The following is a 21,940-nucleotide window of genomic DNA, read 5'->3' as shown; positions in this document are numbered from 1 at the left end:
ACAGTATTAATTTTATTTTCTTAGGGACTTTGAAAACTATTATGTAAGGTATTTTAGAGAACGAATACATAAAACACATAAATCATCATAAAAATTTAACTGAAAATATTAAATAGTAATTTAAAAAAAAAAATTTTTTTTTCATGTCTGTGCAAAATAATGTTATTTTTAAGAAATATTAAGAGTATTTTATCTATCTATGTATGTAAAATTTCATTAAGTCCAAAACTGAAAAAAGTTTTGTCCAAAGTATTTTAATGTTTTTTGGTTCTGATGCAACATATTAAAATACTAAGGATAATGATGTAGAAAAGTAGATTTTTTTTTTCTTGTAACCCTCTCTCCAAATACTATTTGTATGTTAGTGTTAATTTTTATTTCATTCCAAAAACCAAAACCGAACTTATTGACAATGTACATAATGTGTGATTTTTTGATGTCTTCGGTATTGCAACCGTATGTTACGCCACGTTGTCTTTCTAAATTAGTGCGAGAAAGATTCATGTGATAAGTTAGTAAATTAATGTGATATCATTGTTTCGTTTAAATTTATTCAAATTTTTTTATTTATTCATAATTTATTTTGCTAATCACAAGATTCGTATCTTCAAATTTATTTGCAACACGTAACAACAAAAACCGAAGAACACATGATTATAACTTTGCTTAATAGTTGATTGTATTACAGTGTTTATTGCACTGTTTCACTGTGATCGTAGATTTTGATAGTCTTTCAATGGGACAAAAAATTACTAACATTGAATTTCGTGCTTAACGAATAGTCACGTCAAATACACACTAGACAAAAACTATCTCTATCAGTATGAAACTTGCATATTTTAGCAATTACTTTAAAAACATAACCTCTCTTATTAGTAGATATAATACTTCCTACTTAATGAATTGATGTTTGGTTGGTGTGCTTACCCGAGCTATAAAATTGTCATGAGCTGTGAAAGTACATGATGATTCCTTAACATTTCTATTATTTGTAACTATATTTATAAAAATAATAAATGATTGGTGTAATGAAGGTAACTTTAGACTAGTTATTGTAATTAAGAGATTTGCTTTTTTTTTTATTATTTATTACAGTTGTAATAATTAGATTTTATAAATAATAATCACATGAGTCTACCTTCAGGTAAGTTATTACTTAGCATGCTGGTGAAGCACAAATTGATCATGGGAAAACTATCTACATCTTTGCACTATCAAGATGCAATCACGTACAAGCCAGACATTTCAAACTCTAAGAACTCAAATGGCATCACTCTAATTAAAGACCCCTGGTTTGTTAACAATTAAATCTCAAACCATTAGCCAGTCTCCTTCAAGATAATTTTCACCCTCTTCACGTTTTTTTTGCAATATTGACACAGAACAACTTTTATTTAAACTAAAAACGTCGACTTTTCGAAACCGTACGATCAAATATACCATCGAACTGGACACAACTGACGATACCTTAAACATATGCACAAAAACTGCCATCAGAGACTCATCTATATCATAATCTCCGTTAAGGATTCGTAAGAACTTTAAGAAAAATATCTACAACTTCATCAAGGCTTGAAACAAAACACATAGATCTTGGCCACAGCTTAGAACATCAGAGTTTAAGGCCAAGGTCAACACACTGTAAAAAGTAATCCAGACTAGCATCAAGAAGATAAACTCTCAGATTTTCAACAGCTACACACAGAAAGCGAATCGAACGCAAGAGTATCATAAAAGATTGTTAAGTCCCTACAAAAACGACGTACAGTCCTGCTACCTCTAAAAGTTAAAAACCACACATACACCTTGGATTCTGAGATAACTAAATCATTGACCGATGAATTTGAAGATCAATGCTCACCATTTTACAGTGCTAAAAATTTTTTCCCACTGACAAAATACAACAAAGCTCTCTGACATTCTTAAATAAGCTAAAGGATTTCTTCTAACGGTATTTAACTTTCCCGTCCCTTCATTCTGCTAGCAGGAATAAAATTTATAAGTCATCTTAACAACAACAACAATAAAACACTCGTTAAGATAAAATACAGAATACTACGGAAGCCCTAAAGTGCCACTCACTGTTAGATTAAGAGCGACATCTTTTTTCTGTTTATTGCAATTTGGTATTTGTGATTCCATGGCCCAAAAGGGCCAACAAGGCAGGCAGTGTGTGCGAGTGGGCGAGGCGAGCACTCGGTAAACAGAGGATGCAATGTGCGAGCCAACAAATTTGTCCGCTATAATAAAGTAAAATTTGTATTAAAATGATTTATAAAATCATTTAATAATGAATAAGTATAAATATTTTCTAAATCAAGCATGAATGGAAATATAACCAAAAATATAGTGAAATATTTAAAAGTAGGATGCATGTATAAGGAAATACTAGCTTCAATGAAAAGTAGACATGATGTTTTATTTTCCATGGGAATTTAAAGAGACATCTTAGAGAATTGGGTTTAAGAAGAAAAAATGTGGTGCAAAGTGAACCAGAAGAAGTATTTGAAGCTACTTCTGCTGAATTAGAGAATGGTGCAAGCAATTTGGGATATCAATCGATGCATAAACGTTTACGGAATAAGTACAATTTGAATGTTAAACGATCAACTGTTGAAAAGGCATTAAAATTAATTGATCCCGATAAAGTAGAAAGTAGATTAAGGCGGGGACTTAAAAAGAGAGTATATTTAGTAAGAGGTTCAAATTTTTTATGGCACGCAGATGGATACGACAAATTAAAAAAATTTGGCTTTGCAATCCATGGTTGTACAGATGGATTCTCCAAAAGAATTATTTGTCTCAAAAAAGATACTTCAAACAATAATCCAAATATCATTGCCTTCTATTTTATGCAAGTAGTATCTAAATATAAGTATGTACCAAAAATTATCAGATCAGATCATGGTACAGAGAATATGATGATTGAATTGTTTCAGAGGGCTTTATGATACAATCATCAAGATAAATTTGCGAAAGAATGATATCTTCTTGGTTAAAGCACTCACAATCAAAGAAGTGAGAGCTATTGGCGACAGTTTTTATAACACTTAGCGGAATTTTATATAAATCTTTTTAAAAAAATACAAGAAGCAAATTTATAAGGTATCAAAATTCACTGCATATTGAAACGTTAAGGTACTGTTTTGGCAGTATTATTCAACAACAGTTAGATCTCACTAAAAAGAATGAGATAAATATAGAGTCCACAAACAAAATGAAATAAAAACCGGAATTTCAAATTTGATGCACCATTGCCATGAAAAACTCAATGGAAAAGAGTGCGAAAAATTAGTCTTAAATGATCATATTAGAATCCTCATGAATAAGTACATCACCGATCAACCATAACTGTACAACCCAGAATTTGAAGAACTGGCTAAACTTGTAGAACCAGCCCCCGTAATGCCAGAAACTGCTGAAAAAGCTTATGAGTAATTAAACTTATTGATTGAAAAATTTAGCGAATATATGGATGGTTGATTGTTACAGTATTGGTTTACAAAAAACGTGTGTTCTGTTGAAATTTTTTTTGTATTCGTGTAACAAAATATAATGCATTTTTGTATGTAGTGCATTAATTGGTCATTACATCATAAACATATGAAAAAAATGGAACAGCGCATTATATTACCATACCAAACACATTATTTTATAATAAAAACAAAGTTTCCAATATTCGCATAAAAGTACATATACAACTTAGTTAAAATCTAAAAACGGGTTATCTTTCATATAGTATGTTTTCTGAACACTATTAACCTTGTACTTTTTATGTGATTAGATACCAACTACAGTCATTTACTATGATAATATCAGTCTTGTTTCAACTACTTAATCTAATCATCAATAGAAGGAGCTATGGACATTGTTGCTCATAAGCATTTATTCATACAGCATCCTAACTATAAATAACTTACAAACTAGCAGATTTCTTTTTTATTCGATATCAGTCTTAAAGTTTGACCATCTACTTATTTAAGTAGCATAATTTGAGTCTTGTTAAACTGTTATAATCTTACTTAACACTAATTTGTTGCTAATAAATAGTTATTTAAAGTTTTTTTATTAAAGACAGAAAACAACACAACGTTATATCACGTGCTCACACAAAAGTTTAAAATGTTGTAATTTTGAAAACGATATTTAAAAATCTAATACTCGAAAAAAATTATTTTTTCTCTCCTAAATATTATTCCTAAAAAATAACACTCAGTAATTTTGTAATGCAAGGTTTTAAGTCTTGATCATATCTAAAACACTGCCTGACGGTAACAAATATCAAACCAGATAATTCATTTAGATAAGGAGGTAACGCCTTTACCCTTAAAATTTGCCTAATATGATCAAATAATTCAAAATTTAAGACACCCTCAACATTCCGTACGTTTCTTTCGGTGAACAATTTGACAATTGTGCAAGCCATATACCAGACATCTGACTCGATAGAAGCCTACTTTTTTCTAGTAGTACCTCCGGTGGCATGTACATTACAGTACCCCTTTGGCTTATTACTGTAGATAACGAGCAAGGATTCAAACTTTTATTTTTTTACAGTCCTAAATCGCACAGTTTGACTAACAACACATTTTTTACTAATACATGGTGTGATTTTATGTCCCGATGGACAATAATTGGTGTCTGCATCTGTTTGTGTAAATACGTCAAAGCTGTACACATTAGAGTGCACATTTTTTTCTTTTTTGTATGTCCAGCTTGAATTACATTTTAATGTCATCATCAAATATAGCATCATACAAAGTGTTACTCAGAAAATTTTCCATCACCAAATTTTAACGATTGACAGTAAGATATATAGCAAGAAGGTAAATGATATTTTGATGACAAAAGCTTCATTTCTTTAAACGTAAGTTTTTCGTTGTTTCCTTTTTTTATTGACTTGACTGCGACAGGAGTGTTAAACAAATTACCTTTAGTTACTTGGCCTTGAGCACCTTCATCAGTAATACAGCTACTTAAAGTAACATCTGTTTCTCTCAAAATAGGAACTCTTAACCATAACGATTGGAAAGCAGCAATTGCTCTCTTAATTCAACTGGTATTAATAAGTTTTCTACGGTGATTGAAACTGCAGATTAATTTTCCTCATCATCTGCGACTACAGCTATATTTGTCTTCAATGGATTATTTCCAATTTATTTTTTATCGATTAGTTGATGACAAATAAATTGGGCTAAGCTGTCATGTTGTCTTTACTTGTTTTTAAGAGTCATTATTAATCAGAGCATTTGAAAAATTTTCAGATATCTGCTTTTCTACCTTAACATTAACCTCAGGTTTCTTTGTAAGATCAACTTTTTCACTTATATCAACAAAAGTTGTTAATGCAAGCAATGTACACCCGTGGTCTCGCCCTCTTCTCTTCGACTAAATTCCCAAAAACTGAGCTCTTCACTGTCATCGTTTTCAAACTTAGAAATAATTTTGTTATCTCCATGCCCAATATTAACTATAGAATTATCTAAGAAATATTCTTTTAAAGGGGTCAAACTGTAGGCTTTTACCATTATGTAACATTTTATTTAACAATTTATAAAGATACTTCATTTAAAGTTTCATAACTTTCCCTTTCCTTTTTTTCTGGCTCATCTTTGTCCATGTTTAAATCAGCTAGCATTTCCTTTTTTTTGGAACAGTTTTTTTTAGAAATTCTAACACCGTCTGCCACCTCCGAAACTATATTCTATTAGGGTGTGAGTAAGGTATACAATATATCAATACGTCTGAACTACATTAATAGAAGGATATTTAGATTTACAATATTTTTTCTGTACCCGCTACATGTACGGTCTAAGTCATTATCGAAGGATTAATTATTAAATAATCATCATATATTATTACAGCAAACGTCTGATTGTCATGCTTATAAATCAATCCTAATGCACTTGGAAAGTACTGTCTAAGCATGGACAACCTAAGTTTTCCATTTTTGGGATGGACATTAAGTTTCTTGTATTTGTAATTAATTGTTATCGGATCTGATTTGGACATCTACGAAACACACGCATAGTATGTACATAAGCCCACTTATTTACTCTACTCATAATCAAATACGATTTTAGTACATTCAGTTTTAAAATTATTTCAATTCAACTTACGATTGGTTTCGTTCAGCTTTGTTTACTTTCGAACATAAGATATAACCTCATTCACGGAAAAATTTGTTAGCTCGCACGTTGTGGCATCTGTTTACCGAGTGCTCGCCCACTCACACACACTGTCTGCTTTATTCGCCCATTTAGGCCATGAGATTACAAACACCGTATTGCGATCAATAGAGAATAAATGTCCCTTTTAACCTAAGAGCGAGTGGCACTTCAGGGCTTCCGTAAAATAATGCCCTCAGGATTCTCTTAATTTATTGTATCATGGCTATGCACAATAAAATAAATGACATTTTAAGACTCCAGTACTGTCCTCAAGCTTGAAAGGAAGCCGTAGTCATTCTTATGACTAATACAGACAAACCTATCTTATCTCTCGATCAATTCTTGTAGATAACCTATTTTTACTTCCTATCTTCATTGTATTGACTCCAAGGAACTTAAAACTGCTTTATTTTCATCATCATATATCATACCCTTCACTGGGCAGCTTGGATCCTTCTATTTTTCCACTATCCAATGACTGTACTGTTTTCTATCCACTGTAGTTGCGTCTACGTTCGATTAGAAGGCCCCCAGCCAACTTGTGAGAACTGGTGTTAGGATGAAGCCATGGGTGATATCACTTCTGCGCCATGCTCTGGCCAAAAAAGATCGTGCATACAGGTGACTTTGACACTCTAAGTGTCTTGATAATCTCTTGCTGTATCGCAAGCCGTGGGCAAAAGTTAAAACTACATTGGGCTGAGTGCGTGCTGCTTTTATAAATAGAAAAAATTTTTTGCAGCGCTTCATCTCCGTAAAAAACTGTATGTGCTGTGCAATCTTAGCGTTGACACGACGTTTTCCCTACCCCCTCCCGCTTTAATGAACCCTGACGCTCTCAACTCTCATTATTTAACCTGCTCCATTACGTACCCATCACCTGATATTGTGACATTACTGTTGCTAAATAAAGAATGTGTATCCATCCTAACATCTGATTTTAATTTCTCACCAGTAACGTGGAATCTCTGATATCATCAATTTCATCTTACGTAATGTGAGGGTGGACAACACATCTACTGCTATACTATGAAATCTCCTTTAAAAATTTATCTATTACTATCATTATTTCTTTTCATCGTCACTTTTGTATGGTATTTTTCTAGAGCAGTAGAAGTGGGCACCTATGATACCCCGGAAAAAATGGAGTTCCTCTTGAGCTGTCAAAGGCGCTTAAGAGATTCATCCATACCTAACTGTCCTAAAATCTGGAGTCATATTCTATCTTTGACGAATACTAGTCTGGCTTTAAAAGGAGCCATAGCATGTAGACAGCTCTGCTTGGCGTTCGGTAATTAGCGTGGGCAGCAGTATATACAGGACACATAAGTATATTACCCCAGCTTGACTCTTCTAGTGCCTTCGATCTACTGAATCATACCATCCTCCTTTCCAAGTGCTACGTCACCTCCTCTGGTAATAGTCTGGCTGCATCATTCCGGCTCCTGGTATCCTTCAAGGTAATAATCCAATAACTTAAGCCAAATCTATTTAACCCAATAACCTTACAAACTTAGAAGTTTCGCCCAGTAACCCAATAACCTCATACAGTGTTGATAAATAAGAACATATAGACCATTTTACTAAAACTGAGATATTTTAAAGACTGAACAGACAACTACTTCAAATGAACTTTTAATTGTTCAAATTTCTTTTTTTTGTATTATTCCTGACTATCAAAAGCTAAAAATTTTTGGAGCCTGCTCAATCTGCATTAGAAAATTTTTTGCTTCGATTTTTTTGTTTTATTTGAAAAAAATAGAAGTGTTACGAGCTCATACAAAATTTTATCGTAATAAAGGTAACGGCGCTGTCAATGAAAATTTTACTTAATTTTTCTGTTTATATGATGAACTAATTATTAACAATTATAGAAGCCCCTATGAGTCGATAATCCAACATCAAACAAAGTTACAATGCGTTACGGAATCGATTGAGCATGAATAAATAATAGAAGTGCTGATAACCAGGTAATATAGGGCGCTTACTGATAAATTTAGAAGTTATCTAGTGATTGTATTATTAACTGCATCTACTCAATTTTTTAGAGGCACTGGCTGAAGTTCAAACTGCAGAAACACCTTATTAAAATACTGGCTTTTCTGACATTTGACTATCATATAATATTTGTTGTGCTGTCTATCATGTTCTTGATGCGACTCATCAGTTGTAACTTCACTGTGCTCTGAATCTTTGCATTTGATTTGTCTACCAGGGTATCTCTTGCCATTCGTATATAGCACCCTACAGACTACACTTTGGGTAACTCACCTCTGGTGCTCATTGCGATTACTTTGGTGCCTCTGTTGCTTACTTTGTTATCGTTTAAAATTGTCCCGGCTTCTTCTTCTCATGCTTCACCCTCTTCTATTCTGTCACACATCCTTTCCCAACAATTTTTCCGTTATCGGTTCCGCTGCTCTGCTTGACGCCTTACCTCCTTCTTTGTCAATCTCGTTCGACGGTTTTGAAACATATCGTCCGTGGCTCTTTACCCGACTGTTTTTAAATATAAGCACCACGTGTGGGGACGTTAGATGCAGAAGGGGAAGTCGGGGATGGTCACATCATTAATTTGGTTCAGTCATAGGTAAGGAGCTGGTTAGTTCAGTGATTTTATAATATAGCATCCGAAAGGTACCTCACTATCCTTATCGTATAATTTTTCCGTACTGGCATGTTATTTAGACTACTGTTAAGGTTATTTAAATAAGGAAATTTAAATGAAAAAACTTGGAATCTTGGAGCATGGCTATTTATTTCATATATTAATTGGACAATGTGATCCAATATTTCGGAGTCATCCTGACTCCCTTTTCAGGGAACTGTACAATTTACAATATTTATGATTGAAAAACATTATGACAAATTACATTAAATGAAAATATAAGTCACCTATGCAGATGTGAACATGAAAATGCCAAACGCAGCATGACTAATAAAGACCAGTCAGTCATAACCATGGCAATGGAGTACTAATAATAAAATAAACTTAATATTATGAATTTTACCAGTTAAAATGTATATACAAACTATAAAAAGAACTACCTTTAATAAAAAGTATAAAGTTATGCAAGTTTGAGGTTATTGTCTCTGAAGGTATTTATAATTAATTACAAAAAATTAATTGCACATATAGAACACAATTGATTATAATATTAATTAGAAAAAATTATAACACCTGCAAGGCAAAAACAAATTTTGTTTTTTCAATTTAAATAAAGAAATTTTTTTAATATCATCTAAGGCATGAAAAAGCAGTAAAATCTAAAACTAATAGACAAATTTGAAGATAAATTGAATTGAAATATTTCAGTATATAACAAAATAACTATCACATAATTTATTTTTTATTAAATAAACTTTCTTCACAAAAAAAACTAAAAAAATTAAAGACAGCAAAAAAAATAAAAATAAATCCTTCTCTTCCAAAAATTACTTATTATAATTAAATATGACTACCTTCAGAGACAATAACCTCAAACTTGCATAACTTTCTACTTTTTTTTTAAAGGTAGTTTTTTTATAGATTTTATAATTTTTCTGATTAAAAATTCATTTCTTTGAATTTCTTAACGGATTTGTTGAATAATTAAAATTAATTATTTTTTCTAAAAATTAATTAACATATTTGATTAAGAATAACTTCAGAGAAAATAACCTTAAACTTGCAGAACTTTATACTTATTTTTAAAGGTATTTTTTTTATAGATAAAAAATACAACTTTTTGATATAAGTAGCTGATCCTTACCGAACACATTTTATAAGTATACTGGGAATGGGTAGGTAAAGGGTGCAGGTACTTAGTAAATATGACTTTAATATATTTGGGGGGTTGGGTTCATTTTTCATCAGAAACCTGTGATGTTTTGAGCTGCTTAAGTGAGCTTAAATATGTAACCATAAGCTTAATGCTTTTTTTTTTTTTGATTTTAAATAAGTAAATTGAAAAATTTCGTTCTTATTTATAGTGTTAACAAATGAAAGTGTTTCTGACTTAAAGTGACTGATACATTTAAGCTTTCAGGGTCAACATTTGAGGATTAGAAGGATTTGAGTTTGTGAGCTTATATTGTATTTTCGTTATTTGTAAAAATTTTTTTGTTAACGTCATAATGTCATGAAACTACTTCTTTCATTTATAAGTTTTTTGAACTGTTGATTTAAAATAAACTAAGTGCTTCTTTTTTATTTTAGTGTTATCAAATAGTACCTACAAATACATTAGTATTTTGTGTAAAAATTTTACTCTTTTTATTTATTTCACTTATAAAATACTTTGATTACCATGTCTCTCTGTAAAAATAGAGATTGCTTTTGCGTGGTATGTGGGTGATACACATTACAACGCAGTAGGAAAACATGCACTGCAGATGTAAAAAAAATTATGAAAAATGCTTTGGAATTTCAAAGGAAACTTTTGCTAACGACTGGACTTCTCATGTTATATCTAGTATTTGTCATAATTAAATTTCTAAGGTTGCAAAAGGGAATATAAATGTTAAACCTTTTTCAGTTCAACAATAACCCTATGCATTGGAGAAATCCAAGTAATCATTTGACAGATTGTTACTTCTGTTCCTGTAATATTTTCAGATACAATTTAAAAAATATTGGTAATATTGTGTATCCAAAAGTATCGTTTGTAACTTTTTCAATACCAATAACTGGAAATAATAGGAGTTCAATCTTCTTTTCTAAAGTTAATAGATTAGAAAATCTTAATCCATGGGTTGAATCAGAATCATCTAATTTTTCTCGAAATCAGAAAGAATTAGAAATGGGTAATACAACAACTGCAGAGTCGCATACAAATAAATTCGAACTATCAGACAAAGAGAATGCAGCCAGTGGAAAATTTAATCAAGATGAATTAAGTGACCTATGTCGAGATTTAGGACTTTCCAAAGGAAACTCTGATTAATTTGCTTCAAGATTTAAAGAAAAAAATTGCTTTACTGAAAGAATAAAAGTTTCGTTTTATCGTGACAGGGATATTCCTTTTTAAAAATATTTTTTTAGAGAAAACGATTTCGTTTATTGCAACGATGTCACAAATTTAAGCAATGAATATAAATGTTTTAAATGTCATGCATCTATGAATGGCGGCTCTTTCTCGATTTATCTACCAGGAGTTTTAAGGCAGTTTTACTGCATAACGTAAATAAGTATGCTCTTTTACCAGTTGCACATTCAACTATATTAAAAGAATAATATGAAAGTTTAAAGTACATTTTGACTCAATTGCAATACAATAGACACAAACGGTTGTTATGTGAAGATTCAAAAATATTGCTGATCGTACTAGGATATCAAAGTGGATTTACAAAATTTTCTTGCTTTTGATGTAAATGGGACAGTCGTGCTTGAAAGGATCATTACGTAAAAAAAAATTGGCCTGCAAGAAACAATTTGAAAGTTGGATTTAAAAATATCATAAAAGAAGATTTATTACCTGTTAAAAAAGTAGTACTTCCACCTCTTTACATAAAATTAGGTTTAATAAAGCAATTGGTAAAAGCCATGAAAAAAGAAAAAACAAATGCATTTTTGTATATTTTCCAAAAGTTCCCTAGTCTTTCTGATGCAAAAATAAAAGAAGGCGTATTCGACGGTCCGCAAATCAGGACCCTTTTCAATGACGAGAATTTTAAAGATATTATGACAGAAGATTACGCAACGTACTGCGCGTCCACAGCCTACTGTGACTAGGGCATCAAGAAATGCTACTACAGCGCCACTGTGTGTGTTCAACAATGACCAGGGAATCAAGAAAATTTATCGATGTGATGCTTATCATTGAAATTATTGTATATTTTTCTGAGATGAGATGAGATGAGATCTGATATATTGATTATTTCAGTACCTTGAATTTATTTTTATCGTAATATACACACCCACATATATATATATATATATAATGACATAAATAAAGTAAATACTCTTAGCGCGACTAACTTTACATCGAACCGAACACTAGCTCAATATATACTACTAAAGCTCGTCCGCAGCTAACTTATGAGTCGGAACTTTTTGCTCTGAACGTTAAAATTCTTGAAATGAAATCAGCACTTTTCAAGAACGTATATATGATAAAACAATTAAAAAAGCTTTTCTGGTCGGGATTTTTTTTTCAAATCATAGTTTAGCATCAGAAAAGCCGACTAACATCACAATACTACATATATGATGATGTTACATAATTTTTTTACCATTTTGAAAATTCAAAATGTGAATTTGAGCGTATATAGTGTCACGGTAGCCATGCACCGTCTTCTACTCAAACTTGCATGTGGCACTACCGCGCCACTTGATAAGTTATCTACAATATAAGTCACATCCTGACCCAGCACATGTAACTGAAAGATATTAAATGTGGTAATATGGTGTTAAGGTCTTGTCACCACATAAGGGTGCACCCACGGTCAACGTATGTACAAGGAAACAACGACCAACAGAAACGTGGCCATCAAGTGGCACACCTATCAGGCAACACTCGTCAAGAGCAACACCACCCATGCATCCTGTCTCTAAGTTCATATAAAAAGGACTTGTAATGATCATGTAGTTTATTGGTATCTAGTTTTCTATTAACATTACGGTTGAAGTACGAAATATATAACATCTCCGAAAATTCCCTTTTAAATTTGTTGTTTTCTTGGTCCAAAATTTTGACTTTATCGAACTTGAAAGTATGGCTGAACTCAGAACAATGCGCGGCAATGACAGAATTTTTATTACACTTGTGAACCATTCTCTTATGTTCGTCAATACGTGTGGCCAACCTGCGCTTACTTTGGCCTACATAGAACAATCCGCACTCGCACTTTATCCTGTAAACAATGCCACTTCTTTGCAATTTTGGAGTCTGATTTTTACCTAGTCGGTTTATATTAGTAAATTTATTAGATTTTTGGAAAATAGTTTTTAATTTGTGTTTAGAAAAAAATGAACGAAGAGTCTTTTCGAGACGAGGATAGAAGGGTAAAATAATGAATGAGAGTCTAGGACTACTTTCAATGACTGGTGGCGACATCTCACAGTTGGTGAGTGAGTTCATGTGGTTTTTGTTTTTATTAAATCTATTGATAATACTTATTCTAGCTTCAATGTATTTTTCTATGAAATATGCAGGGTAACCATTCATGGTAAGAGCTCGTCTCGCTCGATCAATGTTCCGCGACGTAAACTTCGGATCTGCTAGTTTGAAACATTTGTCAATTATTGAAAAGACTATTGCGATTTTTTGTGACACTGGGTTGTGAGAGAAAAAGTTTAGAAGTCTACCGGAAGATGAAGGCTTACTATATAAATCTATTTCACAAACGGAATCTGCGATACGAGTGATGGTGACGTCAAGAAACGGAATGACGCGGTTGTCTTCACGTTCAACCGTGAACTGTATGAAAAAGTTGAAATCATTAAAAATTCCCAAAACAGTGTCAACACTATCTGATCGGATGATCAAGAGACAGTCATCCACGTATCTCCTATACATCAAGCAAGAATCTCTATATCTCGGCAATACAGATTTCTCCAGGGACTCCAAAACGATTTCTGCAATCCAAGGTGATGTACATCCACCCATGAGAGTGCCACATGTCTGTTTGTACGTATGATTGTTGAAAGTGAAATAGTTGGAGCTGATTAGGAAATCTAAACCATCAAGAAATTCTTTTCTGTCTGAATGCATGCTGTCGAGAGTACACCCAATCTTCTCCTCAACACTTTTTTTGATGAGAGAGAAGGGGAGGTTTGAGTAAAGGGAAAAAACATCAAAAGAGACCAATAGATAGTTATGTGGAACAATGAGATCCCTCAGCGTTGATTTAAGATCATACGAATTTTTTAAGGAACTGGGTGATCTTTTGCAAAACTTATTTAAATATTTCGAAAACCATTTGTCGAGTGTATAGGTTGGAGAACCAGTAGCGGAAACAATGATTCTTACGGGGAGCCCAAGCTTGTGTACCTTAATAAGGCCATACGCTTTGGCCAAGTTACAACCACTCAGGTGATTGACATCAGGCCGGTCAATCTCAACGGTATTAAAGACACCCCTATTATCCCATACATCGACCAGTTTTTTTGTGGAATTAATAATACGAGTGAGATGGTTAGCTCTTTTTTGACCATCGAGTCGATGGTAATACATACTGTCACCGAGTGCCCTCTCAACCTTGTTATTATAGTCTGTTTTATTAATAACAACGGTGGCGCCACCCTTGTCGGCACTGGTAACCAAAATTTCTCTATGTTCTTTTAAGAACATTTTTGTCTCATTCAAATGATTATTTATGGTTTTGTCAAAATAACTAATTTTCTTAGAATTAAAAATATTTTTCTTAATTACTTGAAGATAGGTTTGTCTAATCTTTTTACTGGTATCAACTTCTATTTTTTTATTAACAGCTAGGGCAGCCTCCAGTGGCTTAAGGAGGTTAAAAATCATATTGACATTTAGGTCACTAACAAAATTAAATTGTGGTCCAAGTTTTAGAATAGAAAGAACTGAGTCAGGAAGTGTTACATTTGATAGGTTTTTAACGCATCTATCTAAACTATGTTCATCGTTTTTGTTATATAAATAATTAAAAATATTGAATTTCTCTACATATTCTTTCATTGGATTATTACATTTGGCAAGACATCGATTTTTTCCATATTTTTTATTGTCAGTGAAGGAAGTCAACTGTAAAAATTTACATTCTAATCTATGGCGGAGGGACAACCGCTTGTAATATTGGTTTTTATATGAGAAATAACTTAGAGCATTAAAAAATTCATTACTAAATCGTCTCACTATTTTTTGTTTGCAAGATAATATTCTATGTTTGGGAACGTGAATGTATCTATGACAGTCTTTAATTTCAATGTTAAGTATTCTTTTTTTTTGTGAGAAAAACGTTGGACAATTCTTCATTGATAGAACAATTATTTTTAAAAGAAAAACTATTTAAGTATCGCATACAGTTATTGACATGATTTGGGAATATATCATAAAATCTGCATCTCAATAAAAAGGAATTGTGTAACTTCTCTTGTGACAATTTGAGATCGAGATCAAAACACAACTTACAAATGGAAACATAGTAATCATAAGCAATACATTGTAATTAAGAGTAAAAAAAAGGGAAAAAATATTCATTGTTATAGAGTAAATTGTTTGTTACATCATGGAAGTCTACATGACAAAGCTCATGTGATTTGTGGTAGTCCATTGTGCGTGGGCTGGCTAAAGACTGAATCATGAAAGCCATGCAGCGCCCATCAGCAATCATCCTCTCATCCTCATGTTCGCATCTGCATAGGTGACTTATATTTTCATTTAATGTAATTTGTCATAATGTTTTTTATATCATAAATATTGTAAATTGTACAGTTCCCTGAAGAGGGAGTCAGGATGACTCCGAAATATTGGATCACATTGTCCAATTAATATATGAAATAAATAGCCATGCTCCAAGATTCCAAGTTTTGTCATTTAAATTTTCTCAATTATGGCAAAGGAGCAAGAAGACAGTAGTTTTATTATCAAATTTACTGTTAAGGTTGTTTTGTATCATCCTTTAACTCTGACTGTACTCAGATTTCGTGGATCACTTCATTACGTCAACACCAATCGTCTTGTCCTGAGATTGTGATCACATTTTATTTCTCATAGCCATGTATAATTCTTTGTCATTTTTTCTTTTACTTCCACTTTTTTCCAAGGGTGTAGATCCTTCGAGCTGATCCCCTAATGGTGTTTTTAATCCACTAAAAAAATAGCATGAACCTCTTCTTTGGGAATTTCAATGGAAAATTTCATTAACAACTAAAATAAAAGTACAAAATGTCAGATTTTAGAATATTTTCTGCGAAAAAAATTTTTCCTATGTTTAAAATGAATAAGTCCAAGAAAACATAATAGGCAGAAGTATATACAGTAAGTAGTGTATAACATATGGATTATAGCCATTTTGAATAAGAGAAGTTGAGTTACTTCCAGTGCAGTTTAGATCATTGCGTTATCAGCAAATATAAAGCATTTAGTATTTTTGTCTAAATTATCATTAATTTTAGTAGTGTACAAAGCACAAATAATAACACTATAGGTTACGCTTTGCAGAAGTCCTCCATTGACACAAAATTATGTTGGTATGAAGAATTTTTTTGATTTGAGCCACACTTGCTTTGTGATAAATACGAGTTCATAATCCAAATATAGCCGTTTCATCAGATAACTCTTAGCATTCAACAATAAAATAGTTCAACTAGAAAACTGTTTACCGTTTTTATAATAATCTAACTTATTTTTTCTGCTTAATCTTTTCATTGTACAGTACTTTGCATGTAAATCTCACATTTCCTAAGATTAGGTAATCTGAAAGAGTAGCAAACATTTCTTTGATTAGAACCTCTCCCACTTCTTTGAATGTAGGTACAAATGATTTTGTGATATGAGGTATCTCGTTATACTTTGTTGCGCTGTTCGGTATCTCTTAACATCACATTAAGTAAAGAATTAATTAACTTTTTCTTGCTATGTTCTCAGAGATATATTTTTCACAATATTTAATAAGCTTGCAACTTTGTAAAAACAAAAGTCTGTGTTACTCAGATGCTTGTTGCAGCTATGTACAGTATGGACTCTTATTGCAAGATTGAAAGGGATAACTTTTGTGTGTTTAAGTACAACTTTTTACAATTTTTTAGAAACTTTTAATGTACTATCAAAGTTGAGTAAGGTATTTTTGTTGACAAGTCCATGCTGCTCATCACATGTCTTTTTCTTGATTATACTCTCGTAATCGTCTCGTACGAGCTCAGGCATCTTCCCTTTTCCAAATTATCTGGCAATCAGGGATGAATAACAAGAAAACACTTTTATCGAGACAAAAGAGGACACAAAACGCCTATGATCAACTGACTAAATGCACTTGATATCTAGCCTGACTTTCACTTGATTGTATCGTTTAGATTATTTTCCCTCTTTTTATCATTTTAAGTGCATTTATCGAGTATGGTGTCATGCCAATATTTTCCGTTGGTATAGTTCTTAAAATTTTATATCGTATTTTCTGCAATTTAGGTTGAGTTGTTAATAGTGTGTTCATTGTTTTCCTTTATAATTTTGACTTTTGCAGATGTATGCTACTTTATCATTCATTAAGCTTTGAGACAAGCAACTGCTGGGTAGCTGATCTTTTTTGTTGGCTATTAGTTGGCTGCTAAGGTCTTCGCTGAACAGCCAGCTGCACCATCTGTTACCATCTGATCAGTTATCATGAGTGCAAGCTGTGCTGCGCTCTACCAGTTCTTCTGTGGTCTTGAGGACTGTGTGCTGTCTCAGCTTTACTAGTGGTAGTAAGATTGTGGCTTAACGGTGCTGATGCTTTCTTACCGGCTTTTTTAATCACCGGGGCAACTGCATTTTATTGAATCTAATCATAACTGCGTTTTCATTTAAACCTCAATATCCTACATTTCTTTAATAATAAAAAATTATTCTGGTATGTAAGAATATTAGAATTTACTCTAATTTATCGATGGGTAAGTATTAAATGCGAGTAATTGAATTTATCGACATTTCTCATCCAATACGATATTGCCTAGGCAACTCGACCTTTTTAGTTAAAACTACCGTTTGCAGAAAATTGTCATACGTAGTAGTTCAAAGGAAGTGCCACCTCTACCAGGACTTGAATCTGGAACTCTTTGTTTCCAAAAAATCGCCAAAAAAACATAAAATGTAGCTATCAAGAAGAGGAGTCTCCGAGACCTCGATGGCCAAATTATTAACGCACTTTCCCAGTAAGAAAAAAATTCCAAGTTTAAGTCCTGGTTGAGGTGACACTTTTTTTTAATTTTTACGTATGACAATTTTCTAAAAACGATAGTTTTAGCTGAAAAAGTCAAGTTGCCTTGGAACTATCGTATTAGATGGAAAATGTCAATAAGTTCAATTACTCGCATTTAATACTTACCCATCGATAAATTAGAGTAAATTTTTGTATTTTTACATACTATATGAGCAAGGCGTTAGACTAAAAAAAAACTTCCAGGTGTAAGTCCTGGTCGAGGTGGCCTTTTTTTATTGCTACGTATGACAATTTTCTACAAACGGTAGTTTTAACTGGAAAAGTCGAGTTGCCTTGGCAATATCATATTGGATGGGAATTGAGCTAACACACATCACCAGTACAAATAAAAAAAACTCACATATGTTTATTGTATGTACCGAAGCTTTACCTTTACTTGTGTATGCTTTCGTTGATTAAGTTTTATTTTACGTTTAGCATAAGTACTCACTTAAATGTTTCACTTTTCCTTAATTTTAAAGAAGAGCTTGTAAGAGTGAAAAGTTTTAGAAAATAAATAAACATGCAGACGATCGAGTGCATTGGGTTATTGGGGATTTGCTGTTTGGGATTTTGATTATTTAAAAATAAACAAAAAACTGTAACCAATTAACTGCATTCGGTTGTTGGGGGTCATTCGTTAGCGATCTTATTTTTTCAATAAATAGGTATAATGTTATTAAAATATCAGTAACTTTGCTTGGTTAATTGAGATTAATTACTTAGGATTAGTTACATAGCGTATTTTATATTTCATAGCGTTTGGATATTAATAAATTAATAAGAACGTCTTAGATTCAGGCTGCAGATCATTCAGAAAGTTTAATTGTTTTTATTAAATGCAGGAAAAATAGTTATATTTTTAAAATTGGTTTGTTAGGTCAATGCAAAAAAGAGTCTTTTTAAATTAAGTGGTAAAAAGCATTCCATTTGATCTAATTTATTTTTTTTTTGGAATTTTAAGACAGCACTATATGTGTTCATACACATCAATTACTAAAGCATTAAATAAAAACATAAACGCAAATCATCAGTAACATGTGGTGCTTATTGGTCAATGATTTAATTAACTTAGTGTCAATTAATAACACAATCTCCAACTATTAGGTAACGTGGATTGCTTATTGACCAATAATTATATTATTAAAGCAATAATTGTATGGTCGAGATTTCTTCAACCTGAGGTATCCTCACAGCTAAATAAATGTTTACGCAGTTTAAGTTTTCAGCACAATAAACAACATAGTCACTAGTGAAAATTTTTACATTTTATTTTAATGACAAAAAGTCGCAGAATACAAACGAGCTAAAAATTAAGACTAAATAAATATTCAATAAATTCACGCATGCAACGATTGCAATTATTACTTGAAGAAATTGGGGCCCCCCTTAAAACAAAAATGCTTACTTGCGTACTTTTAACTTGAGGTGATTTATTAATCCCAAAGGTTTTGACTTTTATAACCACATCGCCACGATGGTTAAAACTAGAGCTAAGGGTTCGCATGACCAATCCTAGCAGCTTAGAAAAATACTTGGGCATAAGCGCACGCACCAAGCTTACGACGAGTTGCAAGAGTACTTAAAGGAACACCGTATGTTTCATCCAGTAGCACTACGAGGAGTAAAGCTGTTATTCAATTTTCATTTTTTTAGGCCTGATAGAGGCATGGCTTTCGTTGCAACTAACATTTACACGACCATCATTGCGTTCGTACGTTGTCATTTTCTTTTTTTTGCAAAGCATGCAAAAATGCAAGTATCGTTTCATTTAAAAAAAACATAAAATAAAATAAGAAATAAGAAACTCATTCACTCTCAAAGTCTTCTATTACTAATAATTAGGCAGACACTTAAGTCAATGTTAAATATTAAATACGGTAGTGAATGTTTATTATTGTGCAAAACTTAATTGATTTTTGCAAGTTGCTACGAAAAATAAAAATAACTCAAATTTAAAAATCAATAATTTCGAGACTTTTACGTTTCTGCATTAATTTTTAATTTTTTTTGAACACTGCTTCACTTTTTTACAACTAGAACGACATGAAATAAGTTATTGGGATACTTTAAAATGAAAATAGGAGATTTATTATTAAGTTATTAGAAAAATTTACGTAAGACATATTATTGGGCATTTTTCTTTTGGAATAGCAAAAAACTTATTTTTTTGCATCGAAAAAAAAATTATAACAAAGTACCTTTTATAAGATACAAAAATACAAGCTAGAACTTATTCAACAGTGAAAATAAAATAATTCAAGTTATTTAATATTCATTTTAAATTTAAATGTCCTCATAAGTAATAATAATAGAAGAATTTAAAGAAAAAAAAATTAAAGAATAATCAGAAAGACCACCGAAACCAAAAAAGTCATTGTCCACGTTGAGATTTGAACCCGAGAATACAAAAATGGAAATATATGTATACGTGCAAGCCATCTGTGCTACGAAAACTCTGTGTATCTTATGGTTAAAAGTTACTTATATTTATGGTGAAGCACCGAAGCTTGTCCTAAATATCAAGACTCGCTATAATTACTACATTCGCTTTGCAATCTTAATTTGGTACTTATTTGTGTTGATAATAATTTTTATTACTAGTTTCAAGACCTTATTTTATAATTTCCGTTGTTTGATCATGTATTTACAATTATTCACTATCCAGATCGTATGATGTTACGATAATACGTACAGACAAGTGCGCCTGTAATAAAAAGTTACAAGAAAACGTCTTTAAGAAGCGAGAAGAGCAGAGAGATTTTTCACACAATTTTTAAAATATCATGTGATGTTATTAAAAGGAAAAAGATTAAAGTGTTTGTGTAAAGTTAATGTAGGCGTTAAATGTTCATGCCCATCCAAATCCTCGATAGCCGAGTGGTGAATCGTGTTTGTGTCGCACGCGGGATCTAGCTAGTTTGGGTTCCATACCACTTCATTGCAGACTTTTTTTCTGATACCAATGTACACTGGAAGTTGGAATTAGTGTCAGCAGAAGAGAAAACCTACCTCTCAACTACATAGTTTTTTATTTGAATTTTGTTTTTAAGTACCGTGGAATCAAAATGAATACTTTTAGAACTCTTTATGAATTAAAATGGTAGAAAAAAGAACTCTTGGCAAACTCTCAGGAAACTCAAAAAAGGGGACGTAAGTGGAATGCTATAGGAATACTTTAAGGGTACTTCATTAACACTTTGCGAATACAAAAACAAGTTCGTCAGTGAACTCTTAAGGAATTCTTTAAGAATTGTGGATGCCAGCTGGGTAGCAAAATACTTGAACAAAGTGCATTGCTATTTATGTACCCATAAGAAAATTATGAAGATGCCATTAAAAATATAACAACGGTTGCTTGAAATAAGCGTTATTTAATTTGAAATAACTATTAAATATTATTTGTCACATAGGATATGTTATCGGTCAACTTTCTACTTTGTTTTTAACAAAGAGTATTCTATTAATCACTATTGTATACTGCCAAATAACATACAATTTTCAAGATTTATATAATAAAGAAAACTTCTTTTTCGTAGCAAATATGTACACAGCAACAGTTATTTTGGCTGATGTTAAAGCACCATCTCGTTTCCCGTAGATAGATTGTTAATTGTAAAACATTAACGTCCAAGTTAATATCAATTAACAACGTGGATAATATATATTGTATAACTGGTTAAATAACGTTTAGTACGCTAGTTCAGAATAAGTAGACAACATTGTATGATTATAGAAATACGTTATTAGTATTTTTTTTCTGTATCTACAATTTTATCCGTGAGTCCTTCTTTTTTTTATATAAATAAAAGTTGTGTTTGATTCCATTGAAAGACAGAAAATATTGCTAGTCTACTTAATTATAATGCAATAAGCCGAATTACTCTTTGTCTCAGATTCTAGTTATACTTGTATTTTTGTAAAAA

The sequence above is a fragment of the Copidosoma floridanum genome, unplaced genomic scaffold (genome assembly GCF_036245765.1).
Source record: "Copidosoma floridanum isolate Cflo_tuat_1 unplaced genomic scaffold, Cflo_Japanese_pri ptg000026l, whole genome shotgun sequence".
Taxonomy (NCBI): Eukaryota; Metazoa; Arthropoda; class Insecta; order Hymenoptera; family Encyrtidae; genus Copidosoma; species Copidosoma floridanum.
Note: the sequence above shows the minus strand (reverse complement) of the source record.